The 24,134-nt window shown below is 37.2% G+C and overlaps 1 pseudogene; it reads left to right on the forward strand.

The window, feature by feature from the left end:
- The first annotated feature begins 600 nt into the window (after nt 1–600).
- The window catches only part of LOC106835031 (elongation factor 1-alpha 1-like), a 155,864-nt pseudogene continuing 132,330 nt past the window's right edge, over nt 601–24,134 (forward strand).

Raw genomic sequence — 24,134 nt, forward strand, 5'->3', positions numbered from 1 at the left:
ATGTGGCATAAAGCCAGTAGTAATAGCAGTCAAATTAGGCAGTTTTCTTTCTGTAAATTTTTAATAGATGCCAGAAAAATGCCCTCTGTTTCCAGCCAAAATAGTGCCCTTGGCAATGCAAGAGTTCCCAGTTGTTTAATTTGTCAAAGAAAGGAAAACAAAGTAAGACGTGGAAAATGATTGACAGAATGGAAACTAGATGTTCACTCAGGAAATGTATGTACTGTACCCAGCACTTCAGTTACAAGCCCTTGACTTTGAAGATTCAATGTTCACAGTTTCAGTGATTCAAGGGTGGCTCCCTGCCATTGCCAGAATACTTGATACATTTATTTTGTTGTGTTGACCATCCCATGAGTTGACTATCCCATCCCATCCTATCCTATCCTATCTCTTCTGCACAAAGAAATATTGTTCTGACTCATTTATTGGGTAAGACAACAAGGCTCTTAATTTGAGTAAGGTCCAGACTAGAAAAGCACTGTGTAACAAGTCCAAGCTGTGTTGCATACATTTCTAGCAATTGGGCCATATAGCCTGGCAGATCTTATGATATTAAAGGCATCTGTGATGGAGACTTTTAAGCATTTAAATGATGCCATGCGGAGTTTACAGCAAGCTCCAATAGGAGAATCAGAATGTAGATTCGTGAGGTTCTGGAGCAAGAACATACCACCTGCTCAAAAGGGCAGCTTCTCTGATATGTTGCTAGATGGTTCTCAAGATAGAGCATCTAACCATGAAACATCAACAGTCCATTGTAAGTCAGATCTGTGAGACTCTTCAAGTCACAAGATTAGGGAAGCACAGCAGCAATGTATCTTGAGTTGTAAATGGTGTATTTGGATTGGATAAGAGCAGAGCCAGGATAAGAAGGAAACTGCATGTGTACATGGAATGATCCCATGTATTATGCTACTGTTGCGTGGCTGCTTCTCCCTCATGTCACATCTATAGCCTATGTGGTAGCTTAATGACCAGCTGACAGGGAAAGCAGAAGTCCAGATTCGGTTTCTGGACAGAATGGCTTGGTATGACAGTGTGAATTAAAAATTGAAGGCTGCTACACTAAACTTCATTCAGACATGTCCCTGAAAGAGCAATGAGGGAAAAATCCTCCCAGTTGGCAGACCCCTGGTAAATTCATCTGGTTAAGCACTTTGTGTAGGTAGAGAAATTGCCCAAAACAAGAATGTCAACATCTAATGGTCAGTGGCAAATGGCCTTGGTGGTTAGGGAGGTTGAAAGAGAAATGTTGAAAGATCAAGGTCAGGAAGGTCTGGGGAAGAGGCATATGGATGGACGAATAGGGTAGGTAGAACATGTGATGATCTTTGTATTACATGTTAACTCCCATCCAAAAACATTGACTACAAAATAATCACAGAATATCTGAGTAGACAGAATGGGCCACCCCATTGCTGGCTGATGGGCCCATGAGCAGCATGAGAGAAAGAGATGAAGCCTATGCGTGGGCTGAATAACATAGGTTCCATTCACCAAGACTGATCTAACTACTCCCATTTCCAAATGGCTCAAACTGCCAACCACAGGGCCAAGCCTGCCTCACAAGTGTGGCACAATTCTTTGAGGAAACCAACCAGCCATTTGATGACAAGTTGACTGGATTGAGCACTTTCCACCCTGAATGGGTGGAAATTCATCTCAACTGGGACTGACTGGATCCAAGGTATAGGTTTGCCTTTTCTGCCTCAGGACCTGGGCCAAGACAACTTCTAAGGGCTTAGAGAATATCTGATACACAAACACAGGATTCCTCACAGTGTCTCCTGAGACCAAGGAATCTATTTCATAGCAAAGGAGGTCCAGAAGTGGCCAAATGATCATGGCTTCTACAGTGAAGCTTCACACACTGTAACCACCCAGAAGCTCCCAGCCTGAGAGGTCACTGAAACAGCCTCTTGAAAATACTGCTCAGGCATCAGTTTAGAGATGATAATCTAACAGTATGAGGCACCATCCTCCAGGATTTGGTAATCTCCATAAATTAAGTGCCATGTCCTCAGTAGGCAGAATGCATGGGTCTGGCAACCCACATGTACAAGTAGGGATGGCCCCACTTAATATCACCTCCATTGTTCTACTTGGATTGCGCTTTCTACGTGACATTTTAGGCTTTATGCATCTAGACACCTGGTTCCAGGTGACGATCACTTCAACCAGGGAATTTAATACAATTCCATTGAAATTTAAGCTACGACTACCACTCAGTTATCTCTATTAAAGACCAGGAGGCAAGAAAAGGAGTCACAATTCTGGCAGGGACATTTGTCCCTTATCCTCAGGAGTTGGTAGGTAGGAATATGTTTGGCACACAGGTGATACACAGGGTTATCTCCAGGTGCTTTCATGCTTGAGTTTAATGGTAAATGCATAAGTGCAGCAGACATAGGCTGAGAAGAACATGTAAACAATGGCTCGTATCCTTTAGGGATGAAAATCTTGGCATGCACAGCAGACAAGTCATTTAAACCAGGAGAGGGGCTAGTTGAATGTGAGGGGAATCTAAAAAGGATAGAGGAGGAGATAAGGGATGAGCATCAGTTGTCACTCCAAGACCAGTATTAGTAGTGGGGGCTATCGTATTTATCACTATGACCCCTGAAATAAGAACAAGCCAAGTACTGGAGAAGTTGTTCCCAGATGGAGGGAATTACCTTAAAAAGCAAGTGACGCTCTGTCCCTATTCCCTCTTCAGAGTGAGGCATTCATCTCCCCGCTGCTATGAATATCAGTGCTTCACTCACCAGGAATTGCTGTCATCATCAAGGAACTGCTTATCCTAAGGTTACATTCCCTTCTGGGGTGGCTGGCAGCCAATGATTTGTGCGTAGCTACAAAGGCCTCCCCTCAATTTAAGACAACGCCAAGGGGCTGTTCCAGCTTCAGAATAACCTCCCCGCTATCAAGTTGCAGGCTCTACTGAGGTATCAGGTGCAACCACATTGCAGGTCACCTTCTCCTCATTCCCAATCCTGCCTTTCTTGTAAGTTCATATCCTGTGAGAATTCCTTCCAAAACCTTCACCCAGTTCTGTGTCTCAAATTCTGTTCCAGGAACACATTCTAAAATTATAGGTTTAATCACAGCTTACACGGTTAATCATTAATCTCAGTAAAAAACTTGGTTTTGGTGTGCCACCTAATCAAATCAATGTCAGTGACGAAATTCATAGGAAGAGCTAAAGATGAAAAAGATAACTAAAAGGTTGTCAAAATGAGCATTGACAATTCTGATCTTGCCTAACAGTACCATCTGATACCAATGATCTGAAATCTGTCGGGGACCAATGGCTCAGAATAAACAACCTGACAACTTGACCATGGGTTTCTTTAGGCACCATTTTTCTTTGCATTTCTAGACAAAATTTTAATAGTAGAAATCTAGTACACAGTGGCTGCTTTATTCAAAGTTCAGTGAAAGAGTGTCCTCCTTCTGTGGAAATCTATTTACCTTCATTCCAAAATCAGATTGAGTAATGGGTAGATTGAAAAATTGGAAAAACATTGGTAGTCCCCAGGAAACATAAAATGTCATATCTGTATCAGATTGAATACGAGTTGAAGCCAAATAAAGTCTGAAATGCTTGCCTTGATGCTGACCTTCAGTGTGAAATTGAATATAAGAAAAGCACTGGAAAGAAATTTGGAAGCAGTGAAGAAACAGAACTCTCTATCTAGAAAGACAGAATTCAGAGTTCTGTGGAATTTGTGACAGACCCTCTGTGGATCTTAAAAGAAAGTTGTTAGGGGTACTTCTTGAAGCGCAAAGTTATCTTTATTTAGCACCGAATGTGTAAGGTGATTTCACCTAAATTATATGTATGAAAGATTTGACAGAGAAATGAAGGGCACTTCGTGTATTTCTGGTCACAGGATGTAACGGATTACAATTATGGCACAAAGGGATCCTTGAAGAACTTGTTGAATTCATGGCAGATGGGGTTTTTGAGGACAGTTTTTAAACCTGAAGGGGGCCCACATTTATTAGACTGAAAGTGGAAGTTTGCCTTTCAGAAGAGATGTCTGTTTGAGCGAGATTTGTTGACAAATCTGTTGTGCAAAATGAAAACCCAGGAGCATTTTATTGCTTTCATGACATTGAACAAGACCAAGAGTCAGGAACCCTCCTAAGTCATCTTGTCAGTCCTGGCAAGTCTAAAGTTGACATCCAAGGCTCTCAGGAGGTAAACTGGGACAAAGATAATAACTTAATGAAAATTATAGAAAATTTAATTCCTTAAGCATGAACATTTCTTCCACATAAAATTTTATTGCTGCAAAACCATGGAAGTGTGATACCTCATTTTCATTTATAGGAAGTGACTGGACTTTCTCAGCTCTTACATAGGAAGAAAGAAAAAAAAGAATTCTCTCCTTCCATTTCCCATGGAGTGATTGTAAAAATAGGCAACAAAAATACTCACAGTACAGATTATATCATCCTTATACTTAAGCTGCCTTGGGCTGCAAGAAATTAATTATCCAATTCAAATCGATTTAACAATGAAGAAAATATATCCATATTATCAGCAAGAAGTCTGAGGCAGGGCAATTCCAAAGTTAATTCAACTCACTGCTGTCAGAGCTATGGGTCAGCTTCTTCACTGTGATTTCCTTGACTTTCTGTCACTCTTCTCTACCTTTCTTGGAGTTTATGAAATGTTACTCTCAGGTCTACAAGATATCCCCTTTAGCTCCAAGCTTCAAATCCTTGTGTAGCAGAATCTAAAGTCAGGAATTAGGCTTGTTCCTCCATTGTGCCTGTTTAAATATCAGGAAAACTTTCCAAGAAACTTCCCATCTGCGGTTCCCATTATATCTCATAGGCCAGAGTAACATCACTTGCCCATGCCTAGAGATATGATTGCAAAGGGAGGTGGACCAATCATGGTTGGCCTCCATCACTCAATCCCGAGGTCTTAGAAGGGTCTGAGAAGCCTAGGAAAAACTGGTACCTAACGAAATCAGGTGCTGTTAGTGTGGAAGTGGGAAGTTTTTTATAATAGTTCTTGGGTGTGAAAAAAGTATTCTGCCACAATCTTCAAATTACTTGGTGTTATGGGCTGCATTGCCTCCTCCTAAAATTCCTCTGTTGAAGTGCTCAAGCCAGTACCTCAGAATGTGACTGTATTTGGAGATAGGGTCTTTAACTAGGTAATTAAAGTTAGATGAGATCATAAGGGTGGGCCCTAATCCTATATGATTGGCATCCTTATATGAAGAGATTAGGGCACTGACATGCACAGAGGGAAGACCACGGGAAGACGCAGGGAGAAGATGGTCATCCACAAGCCAAGGAGAGGGGCCTCAGAAGAAATCAACCCTCATGACACCTTCATCTTAGACCCCTATTCTCCAGAACTGTGAGAAAATTAATTTCTGTTGTTTAAACTACCCAGTCTGGGATACCTTGCTATGGCAGCTCTAGCAAACTAATGCAGTTGGTACCCTGCTTAAAGTCCTACTGGCCTTCTCCTTGCTTTGACTCTATGAAATGTTAATGAAACTGAAGTATTGGTTACAGAAGAGTTAATTTTACTTGGGTCCTCATTCCACATGGGATGGAAAGTAACATTCTCTTCGAATTAGTCTCAGAGCCAGAACATTCAAAGTAGTTTTACGAAAATATTGAAATGAGTTTGTTCCAACTTTAAATAGCTTAAATTCTAACTTGGTCCTACGCCAGAATTTGTTACCTTTATGAATCTAAGAATAAAGGATTAGGAATGTAAAGTATATTTATAGAGCGTGTAGCAGAAACTTTTTCTTTAATTTCAGAATTGGAGCTGAATCACCAAAGCTGAAGACAATGAATGTTGATTTTATTAGGATTGAACTTTTCCCCTAATTTTCATTTATATAAACTTTAATTGAAGTATATCATACACATAATAAAGTATATAAACCATGAATGTACATGTTGATGGATTGTACCAAATGGGCATACCTGAGCAGGTATGTTCATACCTACTCATCCAGCTAAAAAAGATCCCCAGCACCCTAGGAGCCCCTGGAGCCCTCTTCCAGTTTTACTCAACACCCAAATGTGACAGTTATATGGATTTCTAACACTATAGATTATATTTGGATATTTTAACTTAATATCAATGTAATCACACAGTATATATTCTGATTCTCATTTTGTTTTCTAAATGTGTGAGTAGTTATCTATTATGCCAGTACCTCACAATGTGTATAAATAAGTGAACTTTGGCCTATTTTGAACAGTGGTAGTATGACAATTCTGGTAAAAATATCTTGGTAAAAAAATAAGTAAATTTCTGTTGGGGGTATACCAAGAAATAAAATTGCTGGACCATGGGCTATATGCTCAATTTTAGTAAACACTGCCAAATGGTTTTCCAAATTGTTTGTCACAGTTTATACGTCCACCAGCAGTATTATAAGAGTTTCAGTTGCTGCATTTCTTCACCAACTCTTGGTATCTTCTGTCTTTTTCTCTTGTTGTCTTGTCTGTTTCTCTGTTGGCATACAATGGTAAGTATTGTCATTTTAATTTGCATTTCTGTAATGACTGATGAAGTTGTTCACTCTTATGTTCATTGGCGATTTGGATATACTCTTTTGAGAAATACTCTTGAAGCTTTTGACAATTTTTTAATGGATCGTCTATATTTCCCTTATTGCTTTGTAGGATTTTTTTTTTTTTTGGCATATTATGGGTATGACTTCTTCATTGGGTATATGTATTGTAAATATCTTCTTACATTGTACACCTTATATTTTCATTCTTTTAATATTACTTTTTGAAGAAGAAAGTTCCTAATTTTGATATGGTCCAATCTTTTTTTCTTTTTGATTAGACTACATTTGATCTTACCGACCTCAAGATCATAAAGATCTTCTATTTTTTCCAATTAAATGCTTAATGTTTAATTGTTTTCCTTTTTATATTTATATCTGCAATCAGTTTGGAATTAAATTTTGTGTATACTGTGACTAGAGATCAAGATTCACTTTCTTTATACATAAGTATAATCCCCAAACCATTTATTGAACAGGAAATCCTTTCTGTACTCAACAATGTCAGTTTTGACATGAATCAGATTACAGTATTTATGTGTCTGGACTCTTTATTCTGTTGCATTGGTTTTTGGTCTGCCTTTAATTCACGTACACTGTTTTAATTGGAATTGCTATATAAAAGGTCTAAATAGCTGATGTTATGATATTATATTTTTGTTCTCTTTTTTCAAGATTTGCCTTGAAAGCTATTCTTGGCTGTTTGAACTCCTGTGTAAGTTTTAGAATCAGCCTGTAATTTTCAAAATCAATCAATAAATAAACATCTGTTGGGATTTTCATTGTGCTTGAATTAAATCTATAGTTTAATTTGGAGAAGATTGTTTCTTTTTATAACACTGAGACATAAAATATGAGCTTGCTATATGCATTGATTTATCTGATTATTTTTTCTTAATTTGTTGCAATAAGATTTCATAGGTTTTTGTGTAGTTGTGTGAATTTTTTGTTAAATTTAATTCTAAGTTTTTAATTTTTTTGAGAAAAAAACCCCACGACTCTGTTGAGGTGTAATTTGCATATAAAAAAGCATCAGTTTTAAAGATACAACTTGATATGTTTTGACAGATATATACATCTGTATAACTGCCATTATGAAGGCATCAAACAAACAAGGTTATCTCGTACCCTTCCCCAGTAAATCTTCAACCCTACTCCAGTTCCCAGGGTAAGTACTGATCTGCTTTTTTGTTACTATAGATTAGACTTGTCTTCTTAAGAGTATAAATGGAATAGGACATTATATACGCATTCATTTGTGTCTGGCTTCTTTTTCTTAGTATTTTTGAGATTCATCCATATGATTGTACGTATCAGTAGTTCACTTCATATCTTTGCAGTTCTTTGCAGTTGCATTCCATTTGTTTTTTGCATTTCATTTATATTTTGCAGTTGCATACACATTTGTGTATATCACAATGTGTTGATCCATTCACCTGCTGATTGACTTTGTCCAGGTTTTGTTTCCTATGGGTAAAGCTGTTACTAATACCCAAGTACATATCTTTTTATGTATGTAAGCTTTCATTTCTCTCGGGTAAATACTATTATGGAGTGGCTGGGTCACATGAAAAATTTATGTTCATCATTATATGAAACTGACAAACTTGTTCCTATGTGGCTGTGCCATTTTGCATTATCAGTAGTGAATGAGAATCCTTGTTGCTCCACATCCTCATCAACACTTGACATGATCAGTCTTTTTGATTTTAGCTACTCTGATGGGTGTGTAGTGATATTTCATTGGGATAGTAAGTTACATTTTTCTGATAACTAATGAGGTTGAACACATATTAATGTGCTTATTAGCCATTTATGTAACTTCGTAATGTTTCTGCTCAAAAATTTCCCCCAATTTTAGGAGGCTGTCTTCTTTTTATTGAGATGTATAATTTTATTATAAACATGTTTTGAAAATATTTTCCTAAGGCTGTGGATTGTCTTTTTATTTTTGAAATGATGTTTTTTGAAAAAACACTTATTAATTTAATAAAGTCCAATTTCTTTTATTTTTTATTTTATAGTTGAAACTTTTGGTGTCTTATCTGAAAGATCTTGGTTTTTCTCCTATATTTCCTTCTAAAAGTCTTATTTTGTCATTTTTAAGCATATGTGAATAATACATTTCAGGTCAATTTTGGCACGTGTTGTAAGGTAAGGGTAGAAATTCATTTATTTTACACTAGATGTCCAGTTTTTCCAACACCTTTGATTGAAAATAATCTGCTTTTCCCATTGAATGACCTTCAAACTTTTATTGGACTTCAACTGAATCTGTATGTATGGATCTGTTTTTAGACCCCTGTCTCTTGATTACTATAGTTTCATAGTAAGCCTTGAAATCAGGTTGTGTAAGTCTTCCAACTTTGCTCTATTTCAAAATTGTTTTGGCTATTCTAGATCCTTTGCATTTTCATATAAATTTCAGGACCAGCTTGTCAATTTTTATCAAAGAAAAAACCCGGCTATGATTTTGATTGGCGTTGCTTTGAATACAGAGATTACTTTGGAGGAGAATTGGCATCTTAAATCTATTTAGTCTGTTGATTCATAAGCATGGTATCACTCTTCGTTTGTTTAGGTCTTCTTTCATTTCTCTCAGCAATGTTTTGTGCTTTTCAGTGTATGTGCCATGCACAAAATGTATCCCTAAATATTTCAGAGATATTTTTTGATGTTATTGTAAATTTTTTAGATCCAGTCATACTTTTTCAATTACACAAATATACAGTTGATTTTCCTCATTTATTGACCTTATGCCCTAGAATCTTACCAAACTCACTTATGCATTCTAGTAGCAGTTAGCAAATAAAGACAGCTTTATATCTTCAATTTCAATCTTAAGTCCTTCTCCTTCTTTTTCTCACCTTATTGCACTGACTAGGATCACCAGTGTATTGTGTTTTCTGTGTTTGCAGTGCCGACTCTCCAACATTCTGCCCCACAAATTCCAGCCTGTGTTTCCTCCCCCAACTCAATTTCTGTCTCCTCAAATCAGCAAGAATAGTAGCCTGTGTTTTTGTTTCTGTCACTGACTTATGGCCCAGAAACTGTCACTAGTCCTTGATAGAGCTCATCTTGTTTGCTTGCTGTTTCTCAGGGATCACAGTCGTGCTCTGGCTGTTGTCTACTGTCTGAAAGCTAGCATTTCATAGATTTTTCTTAGTTTTTTTAAGTTATTTTAGTGGCAGGGTACATCCAGTCCCTGTTACTTCAAATGACCTGAAGCAAAATTCCTCTTGTGTGTCTTTGAAATTAAAGTATTTCCTGTAAACATCATATACTTGGATCTTTTGATTTTATTCATTATGACAGTCTCTGCCTTTTAATAAGACTTAGATATGTTTACATTTAGTGTAAAGATTTGTGTGGTTGAGTCTAAGTCTACTCTCTAGCTAGTTTTTTAATATTTGTTTTCTATATTTCTCTCTTCTTTTATACCTCATTTTCTGTCCTCTTTTCAAAGATATTTCGTTTTGGTATTCCATTCCTTCCCCCCCATTAGCTTTACCTATACCTTTTGATATTTGGTATTTTGTTTAATAATTACAATTCAGTTTTATCATTCTTTGTGCTATTCTCGTCCATGTCTTCATTTAATGTATCTTATGAACTCCACACTATATGATTTTTTTGCTATAGTCTATTGACTTAAAAGTATTTAAGAATATAAAAATTGTCTTTTATATCTATTCACACGGTTACCATTTCCAGTGATCCTCATTCTTTCCTTAATTCCATTCACTTAGAATTCCTTTCAACTAAAAAAACAGCTTTCTTTAGCATTTCTTACTGTATTGATCTGCTGGTGATAAATTCTCTCAGCTTTCATTTATATAAAATATTCCTATTTTGCCTTCATTTTGGAAAGATTCTTTGCTCGATACGGAATTCTAAGTTAACAGATTTTTTCCTAAACTCTGCATTTTAAATAAATGACTCTATTGCTTTTGGCCCCCATTATTTCTGAAGATAAGCCAGTTGTTATCTGTATTATTGTTCCTTTTATTGTAATGTACCTAATTTTCCCCCAGTTGTGTTTAAAATTTTCTGCTTACCTTCAGTTTTCAGGATTTTGACGTATATGCATAAATCCATTTCCTTTGAATTTATTTTGCTTAAGGTTTGCTGAATCTCCTGGATCTCTTACTAATTTAGAAATAGTTTTGGGCAACATTTTTTCAAATTATCTTGTCTGCCACTTCCTCTCTCTCCTTTCTTTCTGCGACTGCAATTAGACATATATTAGATAGATGATTTTATTTCACAGGTTGTTGGAACTATGCTATTCTGTTAATCTCAGTGCACGACTTTTTAAAAATTTCAGATATTTTATGTTTTATTTCTAAGATGTTCATTTGTATCTTAATTAAGGTTTCCACATCATTCCACCAATTATATATATTTTTCTGGAAATGTCTTAACAAACGTATCCTAACACTTTAGAATTATTGCCTGCTTATTTCGACATTTATCTTGTCTGTGGGTCTGTTTCTATTGATAGATTTTTCTCTTAGCTCTCAGTCAAATTTTCTGTTACTTTACCTAGGTAATACTTTAAAAAAAATTATCTAAATCCCTGTGCATGAGGGATGCTATTTTGTAGGGACTCTAGATTATGGTTTTATTTCCTCCAAAGTACATGGAGTTTGTTTACCAGTCAGATAAATCACAGTCAGAGAACCTCGATCTTATGGAATCTTCATTTTTGTCTTTTTTAGGATGTGTCATTTTTTAATTTTGCCCTTAAACCTAGGACAAATCCCTTAGTCTTTAGACATAATATTTATGTCTTTTTTTTTAATTTTTTATTTTTTTTGGATGTACATCATATTTCAAATTCTGGGTACATTACATCATGTTCACCACCCAAACACTAATTACAGTGCATCCCCTCACATGTGACCCTAATCACCCCTTTTGCCCTCCCCCCTCCCCCCTTCCCCAAGGGTAACCACCAGTCCAATCTCCAATGCTATGTGTGTGGGGTTTTTTCTGTCGTTTTTATCTTCTACTTATGAGTGAGATCATATGGTATTTGACTTTCTCCCTCTGACTTATTTCACTCAGCATAATACCCTCAAGGTCCATCCATGTTGTCACAAATGGCTGGATTTCGTCATTTCTTATGGCTGAGTAGTAGTCCATCATGAACAAATACCACATCTTCTTTATCCATTCATCCCTTGATGGGTACCTAGGTTGCTTCCAAGTCTTGGCTATTGTGTATAATGCTGCAATGAACATAGGGGTGCAAGTATCTTTATGCCTTTGTGTTTTCAAGTTCTTTGGATAAATACCCAGCAGTGGAATCACTGGATCATATGGTAGATCTATCCTTAATTTTCTGAGGATACTCCAAACTGCTTTCCATAGTGGCTGCACCAGTTTGCACTGCCACCAGCAGTGAACAAGGGTTCCCTTCTCTCCACACCCTCTCCAACATTTGTTGTTTCCTGTCTTGTTAATTATAGCCATTCTGACCGGAGTGAGGTGATACCTCATTGTAGTTTTGATTTGCATTTCCCTGATAGCTAATGATGTTGAGCATCTTTTCATATGCCTGTTGGTCATCTGTATTTCTTCTTTGGAGAAATCCCTGTTCAGATCTTTTGCCCATTTTCTAATTGGATTGTTGGGTTTTTTTGTTGTTGAGCTGTATGGGTTCTTTGTATATTTTGGATATTAACCCTTTATCTGATATGTGGTTTGCAAATATCTTCTCCCAATTGTTAGGTTGTCTTTTCATTTTGTTGATGGTTTCCTTTGTGTGAGTATTTATTTCTAAGTCATGAAAGTCCAAGCTGTTTACCAAGCCCTTCTAACTTGAAAAAACTTGAACTTCACACTCTGTCTTCTTTCATTGGACAGCTGCTAAAATGTCAGATCAGGTGTTTCCATCTTCCAGTTATCATTTACTTTGGTAATTACTTTTAGTCTCTTCTAGTTCTTGCAGAGTTCAGAAGTCATCTCAGAGTTTAGGGAGAATTTATATTCTGATTTGGGACTCCTTTCTATTTGTGGCTGCCTCCAATTCCCCACATGTTAACCTTTCAGTAACTAGTACTCCTATTCATCAGTTTTCAGACCTGTTCTCCCTACTTCATTTCTATACTCAGAGTGTAATCTTCTCTTTCTATGCTGACTTACCTTGTCTTGTCATGGTTAAACAGCTTTCTGAACTCCTATTTTTTTCAGACTCCAATTGGTCCCCAATCTTTTGTGGGATTTGCAGATGGCTCTACTAATTTAAGATGTTTATTTCCCCATTTTCATATAATTTAAAGTTTTTACTATTTTCTGTCTCTTTGTTATGCTGTAGGCATGCATAATAGGAGGTTTCGTAGTATCTCCTTATTGATTAGTATGTGTTATTGGAGGATATGTGGAAAGATTAAAATATATGCTGATATTTTTATGCTACATAAACATAGAATTACATTTAGAAAACACTTGAATGTCCAAAAGTGAATAGAAAACCAGAAACTATTATCTTCCCAAGGCACTGTCCAGGGGATAGGGAAAGGATTTCTGATTGAAGGCACTGTTGGCAAAAATTAATAGTCATTTCCTGTCTAGACATTGTGTCCAGTCAATTTAGTAAAGTAATTACAGGTGGATAACATATGTTCATTGTTGAGCTAGGCACTTCAGGAAATGAGAAGAAGCAAAAAACATGGCTCCTGCTTGGAAAAAGATACTGATTAGTTGGGGAGATAAGACATTTACGCAAAGGTAAATACTAATATGAGTTAATAATACAAAAGTTTAAGAAGCAATATGATTAACGGTCAAATAAGTAGAACTGTCAAAAGTTGTATATCTGGAGAAGATCCTGTGAACTGACTTAAGTAGAGATTTTCTCTCATAGTGGCCATGCCTCTCTTCACCACTTCTGGGGCTATTAAGAAACATCTATTAATGGTAATTTATTAATGGTCTGTCCAGGTATTTCAATCTAAGAGACCTCATAACAATTTGCCATGGCCAAAGATCCCTATGGTGAGATTATTTTTATAATCACAGTAGAAACCCAGGAGTCTATTCCAATTTCATCATCTCTTACTATCATCTCTTAGTACAGAGAATAGCCACTACATTTCTTCCCAAAGATGTTCTTGCTCCTTCCACCAAATATTTTTCAATGTCTTTGTGAAGAGAATATCATCTGGATCTTCTGCAAAGAAAAAGTGAGGGGGTAAAGATTAGGACACAGTCACAACTCATAAATCCATTTCAGCATTCCCATCCTTGGAAAGTGTTTAGCTTTTTTTGGCAAATAATTATAGTTACCTATCAGATTCCAGACAGGTAACTAGAATTCCCTTTTTCTTTACAAATAGAAATTCTATTTTCTTTCTTCTGACAATAAACTGCAATGGAAAAAAAGAAGACTATATATTTTCAGCTTCATTATAGCTCAAGGTGGCCAATAAAATATAAGCAATAGTTATTGGGTAGGCCGATTATAAGAAAGCTCTTTCAAGATAACTGTCTTATATGTCAGCCTTCCAGCTATTGTTTACCCCATGATTATTGGATGCCGGAGCTCAGGAGTCAGTCAAGAACTTGCAGAGAATTTATATGCTGTTTTTGGGACGTCTCCCTATTTGTGGCTACCTTCAATTCTCCTTTCGACTCTTCAGTAACTGTACTTTCATTCATCAATTTTCATATCTGCTTTCCCTATCGCAGTTTCTCTATTTATGGTGAAACCGTCTTTTTCTATTGCTGAATTATCTTGTTTTGCGATGGTTAGTCTGTTTTCTGATCTCCTATTTTCTTCGTAGTCTCCAGCTGGATCTCTATTCCTTTGTAAGGTCACCATATTGCTTTTCTTATCTTCTTTCTTTCAGCCTGGGAGATCCATCATCCATCTTAGACTAAGTGTTTAAGTAACCATGTTCACATGGTTGGTGCCTCGGTGGGAGGACTGAAAGTCTGAGCTTATCTGGGACTTTCTTTTCATTTTGTCTTAGGGGCCAAGAGAAAATGTTCCAAGAGCTCCAGGCAGAAGCTGCAAGAATTATTATGAACTAGCCTCAGAATTTCAGAATGTAACTTGTATTGTATTCCGTTGGTTAATGAGTCCATAAAGGCAGTGCCAATCAAGGGCGGAGGGATTAGACCCTACACTTTAATTGGAAGAGAGGCAAAAAATTTGCAGCCATCTTTAATCTACCACAGATTATTCTTCTTATTTTCAGAAATCCTTAAATGGGTGAAAATGATCTACATACCATAGATAGATAAGAAAATTAATTTAGAAGAACTTGAAATAGGTCAAATTTCAGCCAAAGGTGAAAGAGTTCTGGAACAAAGTCAGAATTTAAACTCCCAGCAGACGTTATTGTTGAGGCACTGTGGACCTGGGAGGGAAGGCACAGGCTTTCAAATACCTAACAGAGACCCTAGAACTCATGTTCTTTATGGATCTTAAAAATAAGCAAGTCATGTCCAAACTAATAATGAGGTCCATCAGACATTCCTCAAATCTCTGACCTTGAGTTTATCACACTATGGTCATCAGGGAAAGTGGGGCCTCCATTCACACGACGTGGACCCTACTGGTGCAGAGATACCCAAGCTCTGTTGATCAAACATAGGACCTGACTGTTCTACCAAAGTTCAAAGAGACATTCCAGCACAGAACACACTTGCAAATTTTTGTAAATTTTCCTGCTCATGGGACTCTGATGAAATAGATCCCTCACCCCTTAGTAGTATCTCATGTTTTTCCTTTGAGAAGAGAGGTATAATAAAAATTAGAAAAAAAAGAAAAATAGAATAGTAAACTTGCCTTTTCTTTATTAGTTTTCACTGACTCTCGTAATTCCTGCTAAATGCACTGTTCACATAAGAAAAATAAAATATTGGCCTACCATCTGAGAAATTTGTTTTCCTGAGTGGTTCCGAAAATGACCCACATGCCCTCTCTTGAGCCCCACTATGGCAAACAGCAAATCTTTGTGAGACTGTTGTTGGCAGAGGAATCTGAGGTCACAAAATATTAATCCAGGAATCAGCACAACAACATGCCTGGGAATCAAAATAACACCCTTTACTCTACTGACAGTATTGTTTGATCCAATACATGAAACATGATTCGTTTAATCATCTTAATATAAGGGATTCTAGCTCACATTCTTCATTGAATTTAAAAAATATTCTCCATAACAATAGATTTTACTCTGCCTCAGGAATCAACCACTAATTACTTTTTTCCCCATAGTAAATAAATACCTTAAAAAAAAAATCAATACTCAAAATATACTTAAAACTAATTACATTGAGTTTCTTCTATAATGTTTTTATTAAGAAATATTTTATTTGAATTCTATTATTTCTTCAAGGCATTGGCTTTAATTGATCTAATTTTAATGGTTTCTGACATGATGCAAGTCACTGGTTTATATTAACATTCTATCATCAGCTAAATAAATAGCTTTTCCTTGGTATAGTTTCTCTATAGTTAAAATGACACCCGTAAACGCACCTTTTGAGAGTTTAGAATTAGGTTTTTATAAAAAATACTCAAATATAAGGAAAAAATGGAAATTTATGGGACATTCATCCACAGTCCCAAATTTTACCAAAAAAATCAATCGTAAGAGAAGTTATTATTTCCTAGATGTGGTTATGTGTTTTCAAGTGACCTGGACAGAAATTCTGGATGCTGTGTATTCATTTAATCACTTTCATTATTCAAGGGACAAATGTTTCTAGATTGTCATTAGGAGGAAGTCCTTGGTCCCTTAGTATCCCCACAAACTCTGCCAATGGAGAAGTCAATGTAGTAGAACAATGAGAGACAGAGGAATGAGTTAAAAATGATATTTTAGTCTCTGAAACATCTCTTTAGATCTCTTATAAAAGTAGAATCAGAGCTCTAATAGTTCTAAGAATGTTTTCACTCCATTCACAAGCTGTTAATGTACTCTTTCTCTCTGTTGAGAAGTATAATCCTCATGCATGTGCAAAAAGTGTCTTAGTAAAGTTTAGGGACTCTGTCCAGGAAGGCAATTTATAGGTGTACAGCTTAGTTACAGATTTCAGCTTGATTACACTTGGACAAATATAGCTTCTCATCTTCAACTTCTTTACTTACGTGATAGCTAGATAATTCATTCCATTACTCAACACATGATGTAGGGAGCTTGTTATTGAGGAGAATGTCTACATACCTTATGATATGGCAGTGAACAAGAGAGTCTATGTCCTCATGACGCTTGCGTGTAGCACTTCTTAAAGAAAAGAAACCATCCTCCAGAAGCACTTGCCACTCTAAATTTGTCTTCTCATCTTCAGATTCCACATCCATCATCCACTGGTCTTAAATACAGGTCATCTTCCATTAACTACAATTGGTTACGTTTTTCTTTAAAGGTTAGGTGTTTCCTCACCTTTAATTGCTTAGTTTTCCTCATATTTGACCAAACTATAGTTTTCATCATACACCTTCCACTTATCTGTTCTCTGGTTCATCCCTTCTGCTTCCAAGCTTTCTTTAAGGTCAAACTATGGGTTCAAGCTAGCTCCTAATGTCATTCAGGTATAGCTTAAATGTGGTTTCCTTCCTTACTCTTCCAGTCCAAATTAGGTGGCCCTCCTATACTTTTAATGCCATAGCACTTAAAAAAAATATGTTTTACATCATCTGTTTACAATGCTTATATTCCAAACAAAACTATAAGCTCCCTGAGGCAAACATATGTTTTTGTATATGACAAAAGAAATACAATGACAACACACATATAGTATGGGGAGGGGCTGTCTTCCATACGCCATCTTAAAACCATGAATCTTGTGATTGGCCAATTAAATAAGTGAAAGGCTGATAGCCTAAAACTAGGAATGCAGCAGGATATTGCATATGAACAGTTCATGTGTAGATTGCATGTATATGTATATGGACTTGAACTAATAACAACCCCACACTCCTCCTCCACCCGCACCATAAAAAAACACAGAAAAAAGTCTCAATTCTTGAAAATCAACTTCAAACTTATTAGTCCTATAAGACAAGGGTAAAAATGTATAAGAACAAAAGTAATGCAACGGCTCTATAGGAAATGTATCTTAAGTAAATTGGTTAGTCAAAGTATGTCCCCTCCCTGACTATGTTGTTAATGTCACTGATTCATCACACTCAATAAGGTATTTTCAGAAAAAATTGACTAATTACAGTTTATAATGAGAGAGACAGCAGTGGCTGCCCCTCTGCTAGGGGTTGCTGAGTTGACTTGTGTCTAGGATTCCCCATGACAGTGTCAGCCATGCAGGGTCCTAGGTGATAGAAGGCAGTTTCTATCTAAAAATTACAGTCTTTTCAAAGGTGCTGAAGACAACAACAAAATGACATTGGCCTAAGGAACATTTTTCAAGGGTTTACAAGTTCATCTGTCCCAGAGGATTTTACTAGTTTTCCCAAAAGATAATGATGGCTGTAACTTATAAAATCAAACAGAAATCATTTCTGTCAGTATTATAATAAACTAGCTAATATTGAGTATTTTTATGAGGTAAACACTAAAAACAAATTGTCCTTGAAAACACTGCATGAATTGTCAATTCACATCATTGAAAAAATTTATAATGCGGCGATCTATGTCTATACGTCTATCTAGTAAGCTTTCTTAGTTACAATTGAATATGTCATATCAGGACTGGCTACATAATTTGCAGTGTCTCATACAAAAAGAAAATGGGGGCCCTTGATTAAAATTATTAAAACTTTAAAATGTTTCAAAATTATTAAATTAAGCATAGGGCACTGTGTGTTTGCACAGATTTCAAGCCCTGGCTATAATTTAGAGTTTTTATGTCAAGTATCTTTTTATATACATATAAATACAAATAAAAATCTTTCATCTTCTAGAAGAACAGGCACAGCTATCAACATTTGCACATGAAGAAACTGTAGCTCAGAAAAGCATGGTGTGTCCAGGTAGATCATCCTGGAAGTCAGCCGGAGTAGTCAGGCAATAACCCAGGTGTCCTGACTCCAGTCTGGCTCTCTGTTTACTTTATCAGATTTCATCTCCAAATCGAACTCCAATTTCAACAAATGGCAAAGACATTTATGACCAATATACCCTGCTTCCCCTCAAAACATCACCTCTAGAGTCAATTCTAGGAATTTAATTGTATGAGACAACAACTGTTGCTTTGGTGGATTACTTTTTTGCCCTATTCGGAGTCCAAAACATTGCAGGATTGGGGAAATGAGAAAACTCATAAAGCAGTAGTTCTTTTCTATCCAGTGCAGCTGAGATATACAATTAATAAAAATGGAGAGACTCAACAGCCTACCAGCACCCAAAGTAATAACTCCTTTTATGAATATGAGACATAGGTCCCAGGGTATCTTGAGGCAGGTTTCTGCTCTATTGATTACATTGTCAGACAACACATTTCATATCACTGAACACATCCTATTTCAGGAGATGCAAGAAGGGGACACCAGAGGAAACATAAATGTCAGAGGAAATAGGAATGCCTGTGAACCTCAGCACACGTTTCTCAGAGCAATAAAGGTGACCGAGCTTGGGAAGCCAGTCCCAGGAGTGATCGGAAATTAGAAAAGCATCAGTGGCTGGGGCAGAACTTGAACATGTGCTAAGCACAGACAACACAGGCATGCAAGTCCAAGCTGTTGCAAGTACTCATTTCCTGGGAACTACAGAGGGCTACCAATTTCTCAATCCTGCTCTCATGCATTTGGCAAATTTTAATGTGCCAGGTCATGTACTTAGCCACACTGACTCCTATGATAAAAGTCATTCTGTTCATGGTACGCAGGTATAAATTCAATGCAACTGTCATGTTACTCTGTGCCCTATCTCCCCAAATTTTGTCTCCCATTAATCTTACAAGCAACTTAAAACTGCTATTCAAGAGAATTCATCAGATATTTATTAAGAAGGGAAGGATGCTTGGCATGTCAACTGCATTTTTTCAATGATTGCCCTAAATGGTTGTCCTTTTAAACTTGTGAGCAGCAAGTTCCCAGACCCTCCACGCTTTCCTCCTAATGCCCCTAACCTAGCTCTCGCTCACTCTGTTTTCTCAATCCCCGGCTGGACCCTCCATCCTTTAAACGAAAAGCAGGAAGGGCATTGTTGGAGCACAGGCATTTCTAACTAACAAAAGTCTTTCCAGGTGGAAACATTTCTGTCATTCACAGATCCTATTAGTTTGACTAAGTCCTTTTCAGTGAGTTAGAAAATGTATTGAACACCTACTAGCTGCTTTATGTACATTATTTCTAGGTGTTTAAAACACTACACATGGAAATGTCATTCACTCTTCAAAAGTTAGGTGAGGATGGAGATAAATTTTAAACATAAAGTTGTGAAGTAAGAGATAAAGTTTGCAGCTGTGGGGTCGGGGGAAGGGTGGAGACAAACTAAATCGGCAATATCCAATTTCCGACATGGGTGAAATTGCAAGTGAGACTCCTTTTGCGTGGGGATTTACAGAGCAAAACAGTTTCAAAATTTTCCTCTTTCCTCTTGAATTGAATTAGGTAAAATGTATGGCCTCCTCTATAACACCTCTCCTGACAGGTAACATACTCTGTAAATATGTCTGTTACGGAACAACCATTACTCTATTGTTCTAATTTCTTTTCATATCTATCTCTATTAGGTCATACACCTTGTGAAGCAAAAACAAATGCTAGTTGCTGTATTATCCCTCAAACCTAGCATACTGTATGGCACACCAAATCCATAATAACAACAATTTTAGTAATGTATTAAACTCATATCATATGAGGCATTGTGTTGAATGCTTGGTGTTCATAATGTTTGCTCATCTTCGTAAGAACCCAATGATTTGAATCTTTGTTATTATTTCCATTTTACTAATGGGAAAACTGAATCTTACAATTACACACACACTGAATTTAGGCTGTACATTCAGACCAACAAGAAGAAGCCCCTTCCTGGTCAAAAACCTCAGTTTAGCTTCGCTTCTGTTCCAACAGCAGCATCTGAGTAGTGAGATGTATATAAAGGAAAGACTCAGAATCCTGTGAGGGTCCCCAGAAATAATGCTTAAGGTGGGGTACATACCAGCAGGTGAAGCAATTTATGCTTGGCTGGAGCAACAGCCTTTCTTGAACTTAGAAGCATGACCATTATGATAGCTGGTAGCAGGGGATTCTTCATTCTAGAGAAAAAGCAGTGCACACAGACCTTAAGTTCCTAATACCCAGGTTTTATCTAACTTATTTCCTCCTATGTCCAAGGACAGAGAAGGTATGGATGTGTGTTTCCATCTTTGTGTCTTGTTTCCTTTAGATTGTTCCCACATATAGAACCACAGCTGGGCCTGTCTACTTTATATCATCCTAAAGTCCTTCGGTTTTAAACATTTCTCTTTGAATTACCACTTTAGCAGAAGGGGACCAATCAACTAGTGGAGGTATGGTTTGTTTTTGTTGTCCTTTCTTCCACTGTAACTAGTGTGTTATTTTCTCATCCTGTTTTTATACATCAGCCCTAAGAGAAGGAAAATTCTGCCTTTACCACTCCTTTCTCTCATAACCCATTACTACCTCCCCAAAAGCAGGAGAAACTGAAGTCATTGGTCAGACCTAAGTACTGGATGTAATTTAAAAGGCACCCAACCATCAGTGGCCTTTTGCTTCCAGTTCTTTCTCCCCAGTGCAGCATTCTCTCTTCTGTGTCTGGAATTCATGAGGTGGGCACACGTTTGGCAGGACCCACTAGCCTCTTCACGCTTTCAGTTCCACGTCAGATTGGGGAAGGAGGGGCGTGTGTGAGGCACACTTCCCATTCTTGTCCATGTGACTTGTAGCATAAAAAGATTCAGAGTCAACTCCACAGACCCCTAAAATGCAAAGGAGGAGGACAGCGCACTTTGGCTTGCAGGCTGATGTTTGCTGAAGAAAAAAAAAAGAAACCCAGAGAAGCCCTGCACTTGTTGGTTTAATATGCTTGGCTGGCAATAAATAATGTTGGCCCTTTACTTCCCATTTAGCTATTGTTTTTTTGAATGTCATCTATCCCAGAAAGGTGGAAGAATGAATGACTGGATTTCAGCACCAAATCCCCACCTTGCGTACTTAACAACTATGTATTTCTTTCCCCTGCTTTGCAATCCTCCAGCAATAGTCAGAGCAAAGAGGAGAAGTATCCAGAAAAAGTGGAGGGAATTTGAGGAGAGTAAGAGAAATCTCTAACTCGACCATTGGACCGTGATGTTTCCTGGGGTTCAGCCACTAGGTTCCTTCCTTCCCTGGCTGGATGTCCACCAATATTCATACTCTCCTTCCAGAGTCTTAGCTGAGCGCATGGTCAGTGAGCAAAGACTCCATTCCTCAGGCCCCCTTGTGGCCAGATGACTAAGTTCTAAGCAGCAGTGGTATATGTGCTACTTCTGGATCTTGCTCGTAAATGGAAAAACTCTGCTCTCTCCTTGTCCCTCCCATCTATGCCATTGGCTGGCATATAGATGTGACGGCAGATACAGATGCCAGGGATCCATAGATGAAAGTGTATCTTAAGGATAGCAGAGCTTCCCTAGTGGCCATAGACTTTTTATTTTTAATTATTATGTGAAGGAAAAGTAAGCTTCTCTATTGCTTAAGCCATGTGTCTTGGGTCTCTTCATTACATCAGTTTAGACAATATCCCGAACAATACAGGGGAAAGGGTTCCTCAGAAACCTGGCCTACTCTCTTTCCCTGTACTTCCCCATTTACACAGTCCCAACTTACACGGATCCTAGTTCACACCATAGATTTCAAAATGTCTTTGGTCATGATACATTTGACAGCTAAAGTACCATTTTATCTATAGGTAAAAAGAGATACGTATTCCTTCCTGTTTACTGATGTTCTTCTAAGCTGATGATGCCTTCCTTTCATTTTAAAATCGAAGGTAGTCATATTCCTTGTAGTCCTCCTATTTTTAATTCTTATAAAAAATAAATGAAAACTTTTGGATATTTATGAGTTTACCTTTGCAAGTGAGCAGAGTGATGGATGGTGCTTGACTCTCATCCATTAACAATTTCAACATGGTTTTTTTCCTTTGTAGTGGCTGCCTTCACCAGCCTCTCCATAGTGAATTCATTTGCTCCTTTGGAACATTTTTCACTAAAATGCATAGCAAACATCATTCCAAAGAGAAGCTCAGAGGAAAAAATCCACAGTATAAATTTTCATACATTGCAGAATCTGTGAAAAGTAAGATGGTCTAATTGAAAGAATCAAGGATTATAAATTAGACAGACCTGGCTTCAAATATTATTTGGTATCTATGTCTACTGCCAAGTTTACCTCTCCAGACCTCAGTTTCCCATCTGTGAAAGAGAGTAGCAATGGTGCCCTTATGTGGATTAAATGAGATAATGTAATGCGTAGTTTGTAGAGTGAATAGAACATTGCCAAAACATGGTAATCACTCACTCAGTGTTAATTCTTCTCCTTGTAGTTAATGTTTTGATTCTTTTCTAAATTCATCTTCACAAGTAATTGACAGTCAGTGTATTTGGAAGCAGTGTCTGAAGCCAAGATGTTTGCCTGGTTTAGGAAGAGAGAATGTTTTGTCAAGCCATTGGGGCCTGCTCCAAATTCACAAAAACAACACAAAATGCTTACTGAACTGTAGAACACTAATTATGCACCCTATTTATAATAATCTTACAAAGTCTCATTACCTACAGCAGTCACAATACATTCGTCTCATTTCTGTTTAGGCTGGGAAAATTACAGAAAGGCCTTGTCATTCTTTTTGGAGTTTTCTGTATTTGGTGACATTTCCCCAGCTTTCTGAAAAACAGCAGCTGCAATTAATAACTTTTTGAATCGAATAGAGGACAGCTTGTAAGTTTTCTGCTGCCCTCTGTCAATTCTGGCACAATGAATTCCCTTTTAGACTTGCATTTCACAACTTGCATTTTAAGCATTTCAAAGATTTCAGAGCCTGAACATAAAATGGTAGAATGGGGAATCATTTTGTGTTTAGTATTTTCCCAGAAAATGCAGCCCTATAATAATAATCAACTGAGGATCCTCATATTTGCAATTAACAGATATTTTTACTGTTAAGAAAAAGCCTGAAACTTTGTAGAAATCACCTAATTGTTGAGCTGACTTCATCTTATGGCCCTAAAAAAGTTAGTACAGATCTCAGCCACTTTGGGCTTGCCTGTGCTGATCTCATCATTTTTTAAAGATTTAATCATCTGAAAGTGAAATGCAATGAGCAAAGAAAATCCCAACCTGCAAGTTCCTGTCAGTCCCACGTAGTCAGTAATTGCGAAGACTTCTACTCTGTTCAGAGGCTGTTAAAGGAAACATCTTGCATTTATTTTGACTTCAAGTTTTCAAGTCTCACGCAGGCACATATCATGGAACCTTTTCTGTTCCTGCAGCCCATCTCCGTAATTGACATTAAAATAAGGTGAGAGGTCATGAACTGTACAGAAACTCACATAACCTCAATCAGATAAATGTTTCCCCAGCTGATCATTTATAAATGATTTCAGAAGGTATTTTTTCATATCGGTTTTATGTAGGAAATCTGATGTTCT

Source organism: Equus asinus, chromosome 2 (genome assembly GCF_041296235.1).
Source record: "Equus asinus isolate D_3611 breed Donkey chromosome 2, EquAss-T2T_v2, whole genome shotgun sequence".
Classification (NCBI taxonomy): Eukaryota; Metazoa; Chordata; class Mammalia; order Perissodactyla; family Equidae; genus Equus; species Equus asinus.